Source organism: Callithrix jacchus, chromosome 11 (genome assembly GCF_049354715.1).
Source record: "Callithrix jacchus isolate 240 chromosome 11, calJac240_pri, whole genome shotgun sequence".
NCBI lineage: Eukaryota > Metazoa > Chordata > Mammalia > Primates > Cebidae > Callithrix > Callithrix jacchus.
Genome location: NC_133512.1, coordinates 63400218 through 63419489, shown reverse-complemented (window position 1 = coordinate 63419489; position 19272 = coordinate 63400218). Strand labels below are relative to the sequence as shown.

Sequence of the window (19272 nt, the reverse complement as noted above, 5' to 3'; positions counted from 1 at the left end):
AGAGACAATTTGACTTCCTCTCTTCCTAATTGAATATGCTTTAATTTTTTTTTTCTTGCCTAATTGCTCTGGCTAGAACTTCCAAAACTATATTGAACAGGAGTGGTGAAAAAGGGCATCTTTGTCCAGTGCCAGATTTCAAAGGGAATGCTTCCAGTTTTTGCCCATTAAGTATGATACTGGCTTTAGGTTTGTTGTAACTAGTTTTAATGTTTTGAGATATGTTCCTTTGATACCTAGTTTATTGAGAGTTTTTAGCATAAAGGGCTGTTGAATTTTGTTGAAGGCCTCCTCTTCATCTATTGAGATAATCATGTGGTTTTTGTCATTGGTTCTGTTTATGTGGTGGATTATGTTTGTATACTTGCATATGTTGAACCAGCCTTGCATCCTGGAATGAAGCCTACTTGTTCATGATGGATAAGCTTTTTGATGTGCTGTTGAAACTGGTTTGCCAGTATTTTATTGAAGATTTTTGCATCTATGTTCATCATGGATATTGGCTTGAAGTTTTCTTTTTTTGTTGAGTGCCTGATGGGTTTTGGTATCAGGATGATGTTGGTCTCATAAAATGATTTGGGAAGGATTCCCTCTTTTTGCATTGTTTGGAATAGTTTCAAAAGGAATAGTACCAGCTCCTCTTTGTATGTCTGGTAGAATTCAGCTGTGAACCCATCTACACCTGGACTTTTTTTGGTTGGTAGGCTCTTAATTGCTGCCTCAACTTCAGCCCTTGTTATTGGTCTATACAGGGTTTCGACTTCTTCCTGGGTTAGGCTTGGGAGAGTGCAAGTGTCTAGGAATTTATTCATTTCTTCCAGGTTTACTGGTTTATGTGCATAGAGTTGTTTGTAGTAATCTCTGATTGTAGTTTGTATTTCTGTGGAATCAGTGGTGACATCCCCTTCATCATTTTTTATTGCATCTATTTGATTATTCTCCCATTTGTTTTTGATTAATGTGGTTAGCAGTCTATTTTGTTGATCTTTTCAAAAAAGCAGCTCCTAGATATATTGATTTTTTGAAGGGTTTTTTTTTTTTTGCTCTCTATCTCTTTCAATTCTGCTCTGTTGTTAGTTATTTCTTGTCTTCTGTTAGCTTTCAAATTTTTTTGATCATGCTCCTCTAGCTCTTTCAATTTTGATGATAGGGTGTAGATTTTAGATCTTTCCTTGCTTCTCATGTGGGCATTTATTACTGTAAATTTCCATATAGATCCTGCTTTAAATGTGTCCCAGAGGTTCTGGTACATTGTGTTTTTGTTCTCATTGTTTTCAAAGAACATCTTTATTTCTGCCTTGATTTCATTGTTTATCCAGTTGACATTCAGGAGCCAGTTGTTCAGTTTCCATGAAGCTGTGCAGTTCTGAGTTAGTTTCTTAATTCTGAGTTCTAATTTGATTGTGCTGTGGTCTGAGAAACTGTTATGATTTCCTTTCTTTTCCATATGTTGAGGAGTGATTTACTTCCAATTATGTGGTCAATTTTAGAGTAGGTATGATGTGGTGCTGAGAAAATGTATATTCTATGGATTTGGGGTAGAGATTTCTGTTGATGTCTATTAGGTCTGCTTGGTCCAGATCTGAGTTCAAGTCCTTGTTAATTTTCTGTCTCATTGATCTGCCTAATATTGGCAGTAGACTGTTAAAGTCTCCTGCTATTATTTCATGGGAGTCTAAGTCTCTTTGTAGGTGGTTTAGAACTTGCTTTACATACGTGGGTGCTCCTGTATTGGGCTGTGGGTTTTTATAGATGGCTCTTATTATTTTGAAATATGTTTCTCAAATGCCTACTTGGTTGAGGGTTTTTAATATGAAAGGATGTTGAATTTTATGAATATAAAGCCTTTTCTGCATCTATTGAGATAATCTTATGGCTTTTATTTGTAGTTCTGTTTATATGATGAATCCCACTTATCGATCTGTGTATGTTAACCAGTCTTGCTTCCCAGGGATAAAGCCTGCTTGATCGTGGCATATTAGCTTTTTGTTGTCCTGCTGGATTCAGTTTGCTAGTCATTTGTTAAGGATTTTTGCGTCTATGTTCATCAAGGATATCGACCTGAAATTTTCTTTTTCTGTTGTGTTTCTGCCAGATTTGACATTGGAATGATGTTAGCCTCATTGAATGAGTTAGGGTGGAGGCTCTCCTTCTCATTTTTTGGTATAATGTTGATAGGAATGATACCAGCTCGTCTTTATATAACTAGGAGAATTCAGCTGTGCATCTATCTGTGCCTGGTCTTTTTCTGGTTGTGGAAACTTTATTCCTTTTTGCATTTTGGAATCATTATTAGTCTGTTCAAGGATTTTATTTCTTCCTGTCAAAATTAGGAGGCTGTATATTTCCAGGAATTCATCCATTTATTCCATATTTTTAGCTGGAGTCTGTAGAGGAGTTAGTAGTAGTCTCAAAGGGTTTTTTTTTCTATTTTTGTGGGGTCAGTGATAATGTATCTTTTGTCATTTCCTATTCTGTTTATTTCAATCTTCTCTTTTTTAAATTAGTCTAGTTAGTGATGTGTCTTATTAATTCTTTCAAAGAATCAACTCATGGATTTATTGACCTTTTGTATCTCTGTGTGTGTATTTTAGTTTTCTTCAGTTTGGCTCTGATTTTGGTTATTTCTTGTCTTCTGCTAGCATTTGGGTTGGTTTGCTCTTGCTTCTCTAGTTTCCATAGTTCAGATATTAGCTTGTTAATTTTACATCTTTCTGACTTTTTAATAAGAGCGTTGAGTGCTATAAACATCCCTCTTAAAACTGCTCTAGCTGTGTCATAGAGATTCTGGTAGATTTTATCTTTGTTCTTATTAATTTCAAAGAATTTAATTTCTGGTTTAATTTCATGCTTTACACAAAGTAATTCAGGAACAACTTGTTTAATTTCCATGTGTTTGTATAGTTTGGAGTAATTTTCTTAGTACTGATTTACATTTTTATTACATTGTTGTCTAAGAGTGTGGTTGGTATAATTTTTTTTCATTGCTTTTGCTGTGGATTGGTATGTTCCATGAGTGAATGAGAATAACATGCATTTTGTTGTTTTGGAGGTGAAAACGTGTAAATGTCTATTGGGTCTGTTTGGTTAAGTGTTAATTAACTCCTGAATATCTTTGTTAGTTTTCTGCTGGGATGATCTGTCTAATATTGTCCATTTGGTGTTAAAGTCTCACACTATTATCACATGGAAACTTAGTCTCCTCATAGATCTCTAAGAGCTTGCCTTATGAATCTGGGTGCTTTTTTGTTGGTTGCATATATTTTTAGTAGAGTTAAGTCTTCTTGTTTGGAATTCAACACTTTACTATTAATTATATCATGCTCATCTTTGTCTTTATTGATCTTTGTTGGTTTAAAGTCTGTTTTGTCTAATTAAGATGGTAATTTTTTATTTTTTTTCCTGTTTTTCATTTGCTTTTTAGAATTTTCTTCATCCCTTTGCTTTGACACTATAGGTGTCATTGCTTGTGAGATGGGTCTTTTGAAGGCAGCATCCCATTAGGTCCTGCCTCTTTACCCAGCTTGTCACTCTGTGCCTTCTGAATGGGACATTCAGCCTATTTACTTTCAATGTTAATACTAATATGTGTGGATTTGATCCTGTCATTCTGTTTTTATCTGGTTATTATACAGACCTGTTTGTGTGATTGCTTTATAGGGTCACTGGTCTGTGTACTTCAGTGTGTTTTTTCTAGTAGCTGGTAACAGTCTTTTCTTTTTAGTGATTCCTTCAGGACCACTTGTAAGACAGGTCTTGTGGTAATGAATTCCTTTAGCATTTGTTTATCTCAAAAGGATCTTATTTCTCCTTTGCTTATGAAGCTTAGTTTGGCTAGATATAAATACATGGTTGGAGTTTCTTTCTTTCTTTTTTTTTTTTGAGAATGTTGAACATTCATTTGTAGAGTTTCTGTTGAAAGGTCCTCTGTCAGTTTGATGGATTCCCTTTGTAGATGACCTACCCTTTCCCTCAAGCTGCCTTTAATTATTTTCTTTCACTTTTGTTTTTGGCAAATCTGATGACTATGTGTCTTACTAATGCCCTTTTTGTGTAGTATCTTGTAGGTGTTCTTTACATTCTTGAATTTGAAGGATGACCTCTCCAATGAGGTTGGGGAAATTTTCACAGATGATACCCTGAAATATATTACCCAATTCGCTTCCTTTCTCTCCATCTTCTTCCCATCTTCTTCTTCACCAATATGTCATAGATTTGTTCTCGCTACATAATCCAGTATTTCCTGAAGTTTTTTTTTTTTGTTCATTTTTTTCTCTATTTTTGTCTGACTGAGTTAGTTCACTGAACCAGTCTTCAAGCTTTGAATTGCTTTCCTCAGCTTAGTTTATTTTGCTCTTATTACTTGTAGTTGCATTATAAAATGTTTGTTGTGTGATCTATCAGCTCAGTTTGGTTCTTTCTTATAACTGCCATTTCATCTGTCAGCTCATGTGTTGTTTTATTATTTTCCATAAATTCCTTAAATCATGTTTCAATTTTCATCTTAATCTCAATGGTCTTTATTGTTATCTATATTATGAATTCTGTTTCTGTCATTTCAGCCATTTCAGTCTGCTTAAGAACCCTTGCTGGGGAACTAGTGTGGCTGTTTGGACAACAGGGGACCTTCAGACCATTTGAATTGTGGGTTGATGTTCCTTTAAGGTGGTATAATTTTAGTGCAGTTGGTTGGCTCCTTTTCTGGTCTGGTTGTTTCCAGGGGGCTAATGCTTTATGTAGGTTCTCCATTTGTATCTGAGTTTTGGTCCATGATTTCACAGAGTGGTATATTAACAAAGTATTTTTACTGAAGTTTGGATTGTGATTCATGGCTTTTAAGCATAATGGCTAGTAGATAGGCTCTTGCTCAGCCATGTGGCTCCTCTGTATTTACTAATGTTTGTACCATGCTCCCTCTCAGTGCTTTGAAACTGTGGGTTTCTCTCCTGTTCAAATGCTAACTGTAGATCTCAGCTTGGTACTCCCAGGCTACATACCACAGTCCTTGGGAGAACTCAGGCTTTTTCTTCTTCATGCTACAGGAAGCAAGGGAAGGAAACTTGGCCATGGCTATGGCAGCGGAACTTCCACTTGTATCTTGGGGCTCTATCCCTGAAGAATGCAGAGCTCCTTTGTGTGATCAACCTGGAATGGGGTGGCTATGTTGTAGGCCCAAGCTGAGGGGTCCTGCCTGGTGACGACCAGGGTCACAGGGAGCTTGTTGGGGAGCAAAGTGACCTCTTCTCTTTAGGGCAGCTGTGGCTTGCTTGAGGTGTCATTAAAGCACTTGGGTTGTTTGCTCCTTACAAAGTCGGAGGCCAGCAAGGGCAGTATTAATGCAGCGGTAGTGGCAATGGAGTCTTCGATTGTCTCTGGGAGCTCCACCTCAGAGAAATGTAGAAACGCTGCTACAAAAAAGAAAAAATAAAATAAAATAAAAACCTCACTTTTAAATAACCAGTAGATCAACAAAAACATCACAGGTAAAAATTGAAAATATTTTGAATAAATCAGAATGTACATATCAATATCAATGTTTGTGGGAGGGAACTAAAATTATGCTTAGAGAAAAATGTATAGATTTTTATTCTTAAGAAAGAAAGGAAGAATGGCCTAAAACCAATTATCTGAATGTTCCACATAGAAAGCTAGAACACAACAAGCCAATTAAATGCAAAGTATGTAGAAGAAGAGAATTTATAAAGAAAAGCAATCAATGACACAGGAAATGGACAAATGGTATATTAATACATAAAATTGTTTGTTCTTTTAAACTATTAACACAATTACAAAGCTGTAGCAGGAGGAATTAATAAAAGAGAGAGACAATGAAAGGATGGCAAATTAAAATTGTGAGAATAAAAGAGGGCTACCATTTCAAACCTAAAAGTATAAAATATTTTAAAATTTTAGGAAGACCTTTATTGCAATAACTTTTTTTGTTTGACAAATTATTCTGAATTCTATCTCATTCTTAATGTTTTAGGAAAACTAATGTAATATAAAATTGAGCAACAGAAAATGTTTAGGCCGAACTCATCTAAAATTATTATAAGAAAGAATTAACAGAATAACATTCCTACATATAATAAAAGTATGACTTAGATGCATGCTTACAAAGCAGGTAAATCCTGTGGTTTACTATTTCCAAATGAAAATCTCAAAAAATTATATGAGTGCTTCAGAAATGCCAGATATAGGTGACAGGGAGGAGGGCAGCAAACCACATTGCCATGTGTTTACCTATGCAACAATCTTGCATGTTCTTCACATGTACCCCAAAACCTAAAATGCAATAAAATATATATATATTTTTTAAATTAGTAAAAGAAAATTACATTTGTAAATGAAAAACTGGAAGAAACACAAAAATGAATAAGCACATTTGTAATTTTAAGGCAAATGCATTTCAATTTTTTCTGTATTTTCTTTTTTTTTTTATTTTTTATTGGATTTTAGGTTTTGGGGTACATGAGCAGAGCATGCAAGACAGTTGCGTAGGAACACACATGGCAGTGTGCTTTTCTTTCCTTCTCCCCTTCACCCACATTTGGCATTTCTCCCCAGGCTATCCCTCCCCACCTCCCCCTCCCACTGGCCCTCCCCTTTTCCCCCCAATAGACCCCAGTGTTTAGTACTCCCCTTTCTGTGTCCATGTGTTCTCATTTTTCATCACCCACCTATGAGTGAGAATATGCGGTGTTTCATTTTCTGTTCTTGTGTCAGTTTGCTGAGGATGACGTTCTCCAGATTCATCCATGTCCCTACAAACGACACAAATTCATCATTTCTGATTGCTGCATAATATTCCATGGTGTATATGTGCCACATTTTTCCACTCCAGTTTCTGTATTTTCACTTGAAACTGCTCTGCATTTTAAAATTAATTAAATTAAAACCAGTGTATAATAGGAACATTCAATGATGTTAAAAGTTTGTTTTTTAAAAAGGTGTAATATATTTGATAAAGCTCTAGATAATCTGTACAAAAAGAAATAAGAGGGAAATAAAAATAACACAAGCTATAATTATTGGGATTAAATGGGGAACATCATGATAGATTTAAAGAGGCGATGATATGAAGTAGTTTTCAACTTCTATATTTGCTAATAAATTTGAATATTAAAGACTTGGACAAATTTCTTTGAAACAACAGTTTTTCAAGTGACAGAAGAAGACATATGTCAATAACTATAATTTATAAACTGTGTGTCAAGTCACAACAAGATGACACCATGAACTCAGAGTGGTGTCACGATATAGTTAAAGTCACATATAGAGAAGATAAAAACATATAACTTTGTTTTCAATCTATGTATCTAAAAACAAATAAAACTTTCACAGGAAAACTTAACATCTTTGTGACACTAGTGTTGACCAAGATTTAGGTACATCATGCAAAAAGTATTAACCAGTATATAATTATAGTAAAATATTTATTTTTGTTTATAAACTGAACTACTAAGAGCTTATAAGTCAATAGGCAAAGTGGAGAAATATGTTTTCAATAATACCTTGACATAATACTCATAGACAGGCTATATGAACATTATCTAGAAACATAACACTATAGGAAATATGACGAATTTCTCTAATCGTGTGGTAAATATGGGTTAAAACCACCATAATATACAGATTGAGCACTGATAATCCAAAACTCCAAAATGCTCCTAAATATAAACTCTTTGAGAGGTGACACCACAGGTAGAACATTCCACACATGACAACTTTGTTTTCTGACAGTTTAATGTACACAAAATATCTTTCATGTACAAAATGATTTAAAATATTGCAGTCAAGTGTCTTTTATCCAATAAAAGAAAAATCTATCTTTCTGGATTAATGCTTGAGAAATGTCCTTTTCCAACGGCTTTACATTTAGCCCCAAAATGGCATTTAATTCAACAGCATACAACTCCTGTGAGTCCCCATTCAACATTTTTGATACATTTGATCCATCTTTAGTTTCTACAGAAGTTGAAGAAGATAGAGAAGATGGCTTGTATTGAAAAAGAAGTTGATTCCCCTCCCAATGCACTAATACATACAATCGAAGCTACTGCACAGGGTAATTAATCCATTATATAAGCTGAGACCAAAGTTAACTCCTGGAATTGAGAGAATAAAACCTCTTGGGTCAATGAAGAACCTTTTGGAAATCCTAGCATGGGAAAAGGTCAACATGCATACTTCAACCATATCAGTAGGCTCTGTTCAAAGTATCATTTGGCTGTTCAACCATCTTCCAGTACTGCTTGCAAGTTCAATAGAAACTGGGAATCAACCACCAAAAGGAGAGATTAGGTTCATGGTCACAAGCTCCCTTCCCACACAGGACTAGGGGGCAAACAGCAGCTCAAAGGAGAGATTAGGTGACTCTTGGTCACAAGCCCTCTTCCCACACAGGAGTAGGGGACAAACACTCAGCAACTCAGAATTACTTGGGGACATAAGCCCAGGCAGACCTGGCCAGCAAAGGCAACCCGCTCAGGTCCCTTCTAGGCTGTGGAATCTTTAGCTTCACTTGCTCAATAAACTGCACTGCTGCTCACGCTTTCCAGCTCACTCTCCTTGGTGAGTTTGGAGCAGGAATACTCACCATGGGGGTAAGGCTCTCTGCTCAATTCTTCAAGCAAGGGAAGCCAATAAACTGTGAACGGAGTCCAAGTTACATATCCAGTTACAGACTGACTGAAATAAGTGGGGACAGCTCTGCAGTCCTGCAAGGTAATTGTGACTTGGAAAAGAACAGGACCACCCTATGTTTGCAGTCATGGTAGCAGAAGCAGCATCAGCTATCTGGAGACAGCCATGCCCATGTGACCAGACAGGGAGCATGGAAAGTCCACACACTGATTACATACACTGCCTCCTGTCCTGTTTGCTTCAGATTACAGGGAATCCCTGGGAAGTGATGGACATTCTCCAAGGGAAACCTGAAGGCACATTTTTGCTCATGGACTCTGAGCACAAGGACAACCTCTTCTCTAAGCTTTTGCCATGACAACAGATCTCTGTATACACAAATTGAGCAGTGGATTCACAACTTTAGTTTTGATGCCCATGACCTATGTGGATTTTCTCTAAAGTAACAGAGAACTTTAGAACATTATGAAGATCTCAGGTCTTGCATGTTTTTTTAAAACTGTTGCTTACTATCATTACATGGGACTTTTCCTTTTAGCCTGCAATGTATCTTCCATGCAGTAATCTGCAGGTGTATGTACTAAATATGATGGATCAATTCATTCCTTTTACCATCAGTGTTACAGCAATTTTTTAAAGTATTATTATAAACAAAAAGTTAGGATTCACAAGTTAAAATGAGGACCAGTCAAGCCAAAGTAAGCTCTCCTGTACTTAGAGGGTATTAACTAGGTCTGCTTTCATGTGGATGAGATAACATACCTATAGCAACACACATATCAATGGTGGACATTTTTGTACAGTGTGTAAGCTTAGTGTTAGCATCTGTCAGATGCAATCTGCTGTTAGTTATTCAGATAAACATGGTCCCTATTGAAACAAAAAAATAGAACTATAGGTATTCAGCAAGACTACAAAAACATTTTGCTAATTTAACTAACAGTTTTTATGGCTGTAGTAATTCAGTGAGACAATGCTGGGGCATTTGCATAAAGAATTCTATTTCTTCCTGAAGGACAAATGCATAATATTGGATGAATATTTCAGTCTGTGACCGTTTGAAATTATTTTGTCTAAGAGTTTTTCTGTAATCTTCCAAAATTAGTGATGTTTGTAGTTACTATAATTCAAGCTTTGAGAGTTTTTTTGAAAAAAAAAGACTGCCTTTCTTTTAAGAAAAAAAATGCAAGTTTCTGGCCCAAAGGGCAGAGTGCAGTTCAATTAAGTGTTTACATAAATTATAGTTACACTCTTTTTCTCATCTGGAAAAAGCACTGGCAAGTAAACCAGCTTTTCTGAATAGTCATTCTTAACATTTCAGCCTTAAAAAGTTGGTAGCAAAATTTTTTTAAAGGCCCTAAGTACTGATAATTTTAATGAGTGCTGTAATTTAAAGCAGGTATTTGGAATAGCTGCTACAATGTATTCTTCCATGTGGTTTTTTTAAGTTGACATGCAGTCTAATTGCTGATTCATAAAAGTTGGATATTTTCCTATGCCCATAATGGGCATGAAGAACAGAAAACTAGAAAATACCCAAACAAGTCAGAAAATAGGAACTTCAGTGGTTGCTAATGTTGAGATTATTGTTAAACTATAATTAATAATTTGGATGGCAGTACTTACCTCTTTGTGGTAAACTCTTATAGTTGAATTAAGTATAATTTATAGAATTGCAGTGCAGTTAATTCTTAATGGGAAATTGAAATTTAAAATATAGATTTAAAAGGTACTGCATAACCATTATATCCATAAATTATTTAGTTCCTTTTTGTCATTTAGAATATTTATTACTACTGGAGTGAACTGTTCTTGAAGATTTTTCAAGTTCTAGTGTTTGCTTCAAAGTAACAGAACTGAATTTACAGTTCTTTTCTAGATATTTGTCAGTAAAATAGCCAAATCCATTCTTATGTCTTTTTGTGACTGTGCTCTCTACTACTGGTGAGTGTTCCATAGTTTCTACACTTGCTGCTACAAAATGTGATTTTACATCCCTAAAAAACACAAGAGCTGTGTTTGTATACAACACTGACCCTTTTACTAGCAATGCACGTTTCTGCTTGATATGCCTTGTTGTGCCTACTTTTTTGTGCTAATAAAGGATGTTTGGTGTTCTCCTTGTAAAAAAAAAAAATGAAAATTAGTAAATTTAAGTATACAGAAATAGTATTGTCAAAGTCAAAATTCTAGAATATAAAAGGGACAGTGGTTCCTAAAAACCACCACATGACAACAATTAGTATGTCTCATTTGTTCAATTTGGAATTTACTGTGTGAGCTCCTGGTTGTAATAAACAGCTAAGTAGAATCTTCTAAACCAGTGTAAGAAATTTTAATCATATAAGTTATTCAGATTTTATGTTTATACTAAGCCCTATATGCAAGTGTTAAATTCACCAACAGGGAACCTACTTATTGGCCCAGAAATGTCAGAGAAGCCTATTGGAATTGATAAAATAAAAGTTAAAAAATCAAATCTATAAACATAATCCGTCACATAAACAGAACCAAAGACTACAAACATGATTATCTCAATAGATGAAGAGAAGGCCTTCAACAAAATTCAACAGCTCTTTGTGCTAAAACCTCTCAATAAACCAGGTATCAGTGAAACATCCCTCAAAATAATAAAGGTTATTTATGATAAACCCGCAGCCAATATCATACTGAATGGACAAAAACTGGAAGCATTCCCTTTCAAAACTGACACAAGACAAGGGTGCCTCTCTCATCACTCCTATTCAACATAGTATTGGAAGTTCTGGCCACAGCAATCAGTCAAGAAAAAGAAATAAAGCATATTCAATTAGGAAAAGATTAGATTCCAAAGTAATTTATAGATTTAATGCTATCCCCAATAAGCTACCACTGACATTCTTCACAGAACTGGAATCAAACAACTTAAACTTCATATGGAACTCAAAAAAGCCCACATAGCCAAGACAATCCCAAGTAAAAACAACAAAGAAAGAAAGCTGGAGGCATTGGGCTAACTGGCTCTTTAGACTATACTACAAGGCTACAGTAATCAAAACAGTATGGTATTGGTACCAAAACATAAATAGAAACCAGTGGAACAGAATAGAGGCCTCTGAAGTAAAACCACACATCTACAACCATCTGATCTTTGACAAACCTGACATAAACAGGCAATGGGGGAAAGGAGTCCCTGTATAATAAATGGTGTTGGGAAAACTGGCTAGCCATATGCAGAAAGCTGAAACTGTACCACTTCCTTATTCCTTATACAAAAATTAACTCCAGATGGATTAAAGATTTACATATAAGACCTACAACCATAAAATCCCTAGAAGAAAACCTAGGCAATACCATTCAGAACATAGGCATAGGCAAGGACTTCATGACTAAAACACCAAAAACAATGGCAACAAAAGCCAAAATAGAGAAATGGAATCTAATTAAAATATAGAACTTCTGTACCACAAAAGAAACACTCATTAGAGTGAACCAGCAACCAACAGAATGGGAAACAATTTTTGCAATTTACCCATATGACAAATGGCTTATATCCAGAATCTACAAAGAACTGAAGCAGATTTACAAGAACAAAAAAAAAAAAAAAAACAAAAAACAAAAACAAAAAAAAATCAAAAGTGGGTGAAGGAAATGAACAGACACTTTTCAAAAGAAGACATTTATGCAGCAACAAACATGAAAAAACTCATCATCACTTGTCATTAGAGAAATGCAAATCAAAACCACATTGAGATACCATCTCACACCAGTTAGAATGGCTATCATTAAAAAATCTGTCGACAACAGATGTTGGAGAGGATGTGGAGAAACAGGAATGCTTTTACACTGTTGGTGGAAGAGTAAATTAGTTCCACCATTGTGGAAGACAGTGTGGCCATTCCTCAAGGATCTAGAACTACAAATACCATTTAAGTCAGCAATACCATTACTGGGTATATAGCCAAGGATTATAAATCATTCTACTATAAGGACACATGCACATGTGTGTTCATTGTGGTACTGTTTACAATAGCAAACACTTGGAACCAACCCAAATGCCCATCAATGATAGACTGGATACAAAAAATGTGGCACATATACTCCATGGAATACTATGCAGCCATAAAAACGGTTGAGTTCATGTCCTTTGCAGTGACATGGATGAAGCTGGAAACCTTCGTTCTCAGCAAACTAACACAAGAACAGAAAACCAAACAGTGCATGTTCTCATAAGTGGGTTTTGAACAAGGAGAACACATGGACACAGGGAGGGGAACATCACACACCAGGGCCTGTTGTGGGGTTGGGGGGATAGGGGGAGGGATAGGAGAAGATGGGGGGGATTAGGGAGGGATGACAGGAGAAATACCCAGTGTAGATGACGGGGGGATGGATGCAGCAAACCACCATGGTATATATACCTATGTAACCATCCTGCACAATCTGCACGTGTACCCCAGAAATTAAAATATAATTAAAAAATAATTAAAAGATAAGTGGAAATGTGTGTGTGTGTGTGTGTGTGTGTAGGTGATACAGAGCTTAAACTTCATTGCACAAATCAAAACTGTCTCAGTCTATGTAAAATTTTAAGGTGTTTTATTTACTGCAAGATTTCCAAAGACAGAAATGGCAAATCAAAGGAGGTTGTTTCCTTTTGATGTTGCTTCACATTATTCTCACTGAAAAAAAAAAAAGTGTGATACATGCATTTAACTACAATTTTTTACAAGAGCCATAAATTGAAATGTCTACATCCTCCAGCAATCATCTGCTTGGTGAATATAACTCTAAGTGCTAAATCTTGTTCAGCATTTCATCTTCACTTGAGGCCTCATTCCCAGAGTATCATCATATAGTTTAATTGTGGACTTTTGTTTGCTGAATTTCTTAGAAATTTGTTTTAAAGGTTACTCCCATCAGTTCTTATTTTTAGATACAGAGCTTGATACCTTTTGTAATTTCAGAATTTGGGTTCAATGACTAGTGTTTTGAAATAATAGTGAAAATTTAAGAAAAGAGAACTATCATGTTGCAATAAATATATTTTTATTTTTATAACTGTGATACTTTGTAGAGTTACTTTTATGATGTTTTAGCTTTAAGAGCAGGAAAAGTAATGTATAGAATTACAAAAATATTAAACTTCTCACTCTAATATAGGAAGTGAGAAACCTGTTTTCAGTACATGCCAAAGTGGAAAGAAAATTACATGACTATCATCTTTTTCAAGTTTGGACATTTTCTAGGGATTCGTCTGGAAATATTAATGAAGTATATAAAAATAAAATAATGGGAAACAAAAACTTGTACTTATCACAGGAACTTTGCTGTATAAATTGTACCATTTCTTTATCAAGTAATTGCTTATTAAAACAAATCATTTGCACTCAACAAATTCAACTTAATTTTTATAATTATAACTATTTATATGAGTATTGGTTATTAGTTAAATATGAGATGATCACAAATTTGAAAATATTGTGACTTGTAAGGAATAAAAAAATACAACAGTTGAAATAGTGAACAAAACCTGAAAAAGAAATTAAGGCTTTTTGATTACATATGAATACACAAAATACCAGTCAGCTCTATTGTTTTTGTCTAATTATTTTGCAATAGATTATAACAAAAGATCAGAATATACCAAATGATCAGAATATTGGAAGAATATGAGAAATATTTTAAACTTCTCTAAATGTGTTGTAAAGCACCGGCTTAAAACAAAATTATAGTTAGGTTTCACACTGTTTATTTGCTTTTTCATCACCTTTACACTGGTGCTAGATAAAAATTTGCTTTTTATTTATTTATTTATTTATTTTTTGACGGAGTTTCGCTCTTGTTAACCAGGCTGGAGTGCAATGGCGTGATCTCGGCTCACCGCAACCTCCGCCTCCTGGGTTCAGGCAATTCTCCTGCCTCAGCCTCCTGAGCAGCTGGGATTACAGGCACGTGCCACCATGCCCAGCTCATTTTTTGTATTTTTAGTAGAGACGGGGTTTCACCATGTTGACCAGGATGGTCTGGATCTGTTGACCTCGTGATCCACCCTCCTCAGCCTCCCAAAGTGCTGGGATTACAGGCTTGAGCCACCGCACCTGGCCAAACAATTGCTTTAAACCAGGTGAGAGAGCAGGACAGGGAGAGTGGAAACAGTAACATGGTAAAGATTCTTTAAATCTAGATGTGCAGCCTGCCAAGAATGCTGACCAAACCCTTGAGCACAGCACAGCTTGTGCTACTCAAATGAATCAAGACAACATAAATAATAAAAGCAAAGCCAGCTTTAAAAACAAAAAAACTTTCAATGAAATCCAAGGTTTTTATGATCTTGAAATACTCTGCCAGATTTTGTGTGCTTTATACTGCCAGTTTGTAAGATAATTAAATACAAAGTAATATGTTTTGCTAGCTCTTGGATACATCTAAATCAAATAAATAACTAGTAAACTTTACTTTCTACTAAAGATAGTTCTCATTGTCATTATCTTTAATTAATCAGATTTTTCTGTTTTAGAAGTCACTTTTAGGTTTTCATGAAGGTGCTATTTGGCACTAGTTCTTAAAAGCAGCTGAAAACCCTAGAAGGTCATGTCACAAATCAGATGTATAGAAAAGCTAAATACAATTGCTATCATCAGAAAACTGATGTGTCACTCAAAATTATGTTTCTATTTCCAAGTGAAGGATTGCCTGTACTAAGAGTATACTGGAATTTTAAGTTGTGGAACTTCTAACACTTAGAAAATGCATTAATGAAATTATTTTTGAACCGTGTAACTGCATCATGGAAGGCAAAGTCGAGGTTCTGACTATGGCTCATTGCCACCAAAATGAAAAACAGCATTATTTCAGTCCATTTCATATATTAGGCTTCTGTGTAAGTGTTCTTCTTTTGTATTTACTTACTTATGTTTATTTTTAGTTTTTTTAGAGATAGGGCTTCCAGGCTGGACTCAAAGTCTGGGTTCAGGTTCCCAAGAAACCACAAATGCCCACCATGGTGCTGGTGCATGCATTCTTTCTGTCAAAGGACTTTTAATATGAAATATTATTAGAAAGACTTAAAATCTAAAATATTACTACATATAATATCTAATTAGAATTAGAAAATGATCATTTAGCAGTCAAATTTTATTTGGCAGAACTTATTTTGGCTTTAATAATGTAAAAATATTATAAATAAAAACCCAGGACTTACAATAGTGTCAATTGTTCGTCATTGTTTCATTTGGGTTCAGAGGCAAGACCCAGTAACTAAGACATTAAGATGTTTTCTCTTTTTAAAATTACACTTGATAAAAACTACTCAGTGTATCTTGATAACATATTTTAATTCGTATCTTCAGGATTCTCTTGGAAAACCAAAAAGAAACACAGACATTTATGAAGTAAAAAATGATAGTAACCAGCCAAAGCTATAAATGGTATATATTTGGTGCTAATGATCAGTTTTACAGTGTTCTTTTTTAATAAATCTATGTTATTAAGAGATAAGACTGCTAAGCCATGTTTTAGAGTTTTGTAAATATTGCTAAAGATGAACCTGGATTAAGTTAGGATCTGAAAAGCCTAATTTAAGCATATTAAAAGTAATAATATTTTAAGATGGTTAAAAGGCAACACCAACTATATATCCTAGTAGTCTGTCTTTCTCCTCTCTCCTATTAAATCCTTTCTCTCTTAACCTATTGTGTATTACATACAATAAGCTAAAAAGAGGACAAAAGAGAGCTTTACAGCTTCATTATATATCCCAAAATAAATATATGTAGTGCACCATACAGAATATGTCTACTGCACCATAGTTCCTCTAAAAGCCTGGCTCAATTATTATCCTTATCCTATTCAATATTATGCCTTTTATTGAGGTTTGTAACAATTACTTTCTAATTTCTAAACACCATTGTTTAGCTTTGCACTTTATTTTATATAAGAGAAATCATACAGGATGTATATTTTTGGATAAGGTTTCTTTCACTCAAACTCGTTATTTTAAAGATTAATTTGTGTTGTTGCATATAACTGCAATTCCTGATTTTTTAATGATGAATAGTATCCCAATCTAGAAATAAAACACAAGTTATTTATCCATCTACTTTTGAAAGGAAGTTGAGTTGTTTCTAATTTTTATTATTACAGAAGGCAGTTATGTATAAGTTGGAACTTCTCTTCTGCACATGGTTCTTTTGGATATAAAACCATGGATGAAATGACTGGGTGTTAAGTTCAATTTTAGCAGGAAAATACTTTTTCCAAAGAAGTTGAATCCATTTACACACTCCACAGTAATGTTTGAGAGTTTCCTTCACTCCACATATTTGCCAACATCTGGTGTGTTTAGTTAGATTTCTAATTTTAGACATTCTGGTGTCTTTTGCATTTGTATCTCATTGCAATTTTAACTTTTATTGCCTTAATAACTGAGTTAAGCAATTTTGAAATATTAAATGACCTCATGAATATCTCTTTGTGAAGTTCCTTTTCAAGTCTTTTGCACTTATTTTTAATAAACTTTAGTTACTTATTAATTATATATTACTTTATTATTCATTAAATATTCTAGACACAAACTTTCACAGGTGTTTCAGATGCATTTGTTTTTTAATTTGGTGTCAGGCATTTTCATTCCCTTAATGGATTCTTTGGATGTACAGAAATTCCTACCTGTGAGGTAGATCAGTTTATCATTCTACACCTTTATGTTCAGCACTTTTTAAAATGTTCTATTTAATTAATCTTTGTCTACCACAGGCCATAAGGATAATCAGCAATATTAACTTCTGAAAATGTATTATTTTGCATTTTATACATTGGCCTACAACACTTCCATAATTTATTTTTGTGTGTGTGATGTGGTGTTCATCAGGTTTTGTTTTTTTTTCTCCCACACAGTTATCCAATTGATGTAGCACCATTTACTAAAAAGGACCCTTCCTTCCCGTTGCTTTTATCATCAACTTTTTCCTAAATTGGGCCCTAGATCCCTTTTCCACTCCATTTTCAGTTTCACTAACCTATTTTCTCTTCTCTTTCCCCTCCCCTCCCGTCCCCTCTCCTCCTCTCCTCCCCTCCCTTCCCTCTCTCTCTCTCTCTCTCACACACATTTATATCCAATAAGAACCAAGATTAAGTACTAGTTTATAAACCTTAATGTCCAGTAAAGCACATTTTTCTCATTAATCTATTTTTTAAAAAATCTCTACTCTTGGCCTTTGAAATTTTACAGAAATTTTAAATCATTTGTCAAGTTACACATAAAAACACAAAAGAGTTTGAATCATTCTGATAACATTGAATCTACGGAGTATCTTGAAGAGTATTTACACTTTTATAAATTGAATTATGTTTAGATAACAAGTTTATTCTGGCCTTACCAAAGCTTTATTCTCTGCAGTAGTGTATGTAAGATTAACATTATTTACTCACTAGTAATGCCATCTGAGTCAACAGTTCCTTTGGGAGAAGATTTGATATTATGCATTACATTTTTAATAGTAATAGAAATAGGAGATTTCAAGTCTTCTTGAGTTAGTTTTAGTAAAATGTATTTTTTCTAGAAATTTGTACATGGTCTATTTTTGTGGTTATGGCATGCAATTATACTTTTTCATAATTTTTATAATACTACAGACTACAAACAGCAATTACATCTTTTAAAGTTCTTAATACTTTTAATCTTTTTAGTAGTTTTATTTTGTAATAATTTTATTAGTAAAGAATCAACTGGTTATTTTATTTAAATAAATTTAAATAATTTAATTTCAGCATTTATTTTCTTCTAATATACAAACTTAAAATTGTGAATTTCCTTTAAGTATAGCTACATTTCACAAGTTTTAAAATTCATTAGTTTTCAGCTTAAATTTTTTTTTTTTTTGAGATGGAGTTTCGCTGTTGTTACCCAGACTGGAATGCAATAGCACGATCTCGGCTTACTGCAACCTCCGCCTTCTGGGTTCAAGCAATTCTCCTGCCTCAGCCTCCTGAGTAGCTGGGACTACAGGCGCACACCACCATGCCCAGCTAATTTTTGTATTTTTAGTAGAGACGGGGTTTCACCTTATTGACCAGGATGGTCTCAATCTCTGACCTCGTGATCCACCCGCCTCGGCCTCCCAAAGTGCTGGGATTATAGGCATGAGCTACCGTGCCCGGCCTCAGCTTAAATTTTTTAAAATAGAAACAAAACACATTAATAAGCCAGAAAAAATTTAATAAAGAATAATCTCTATTAAAAGAATGGTTAAGTGGCCATATCTTTGGCAAATTGGTAATAAAATTTGTAAACAAAAACTACAGACAGTTAATTTTAAAAGTTAACATGTTTTATAAATAAAATTTATACTAGTAAATTTTTAAGCTAAAGACATATATATACATTTCCAAATACAAATAAATACATACATTTCCAAAATATATATTTTATTAAAGATTAATTACAAAACACATTATTTCAGTACTATATAATAAAGATGAAATAAAGACAAAAATATAAGCAAATAAACACAAAACACTTGCTAAAATTTTTGAAGTGAAATCTTAGGCATACACAGAATAAGTGTCAGAAAACTCATTAGACAAAAGTTAGAATGCTGTACACTCTTTAGGGCATAAAGGCCTTACTAGAAGGGCATTCCTATG

At 34.3% G+C, this 19272-nt stretch overlaps 1 long non-coding RNA gene and 1 pseudogene across 11 annotated transcripts in view; one reads left to right on the top strand and one right to left on the bottom strand.

Annotated features, from left to right (window-relative positions):
• Nucleotides 1–3345: 3345 nt before the first annotated feature.
• Nucleotides 3346–19272, bottom strand: part of LOC128928421 (uncharacterized) — a 257323-nt gene continuing 241396 nt past the window's right edge. For all 11 annotated transcript variants that reach the window (XR_013524031.1, XR_013524030.1, XR_013524029.1 and 8 more), the window contains 2 exons: nucleotides 6681–6764; nucleotides 3346–5408 (listed from right to left, as the gene is read on the bottom strand). This is a non-coding gene — a long non-coding RNA (uncharacterized LOC128928421). The remainder of the gene's footprint in view (nucleotides 5409–6680; nucleotides 6765–19272) is intronic.
• LOC100412861 (suppressor of cytokine signaling 5-like) lies at nucleotides 8601–9348 on the top strand (annotated as a pseudogene).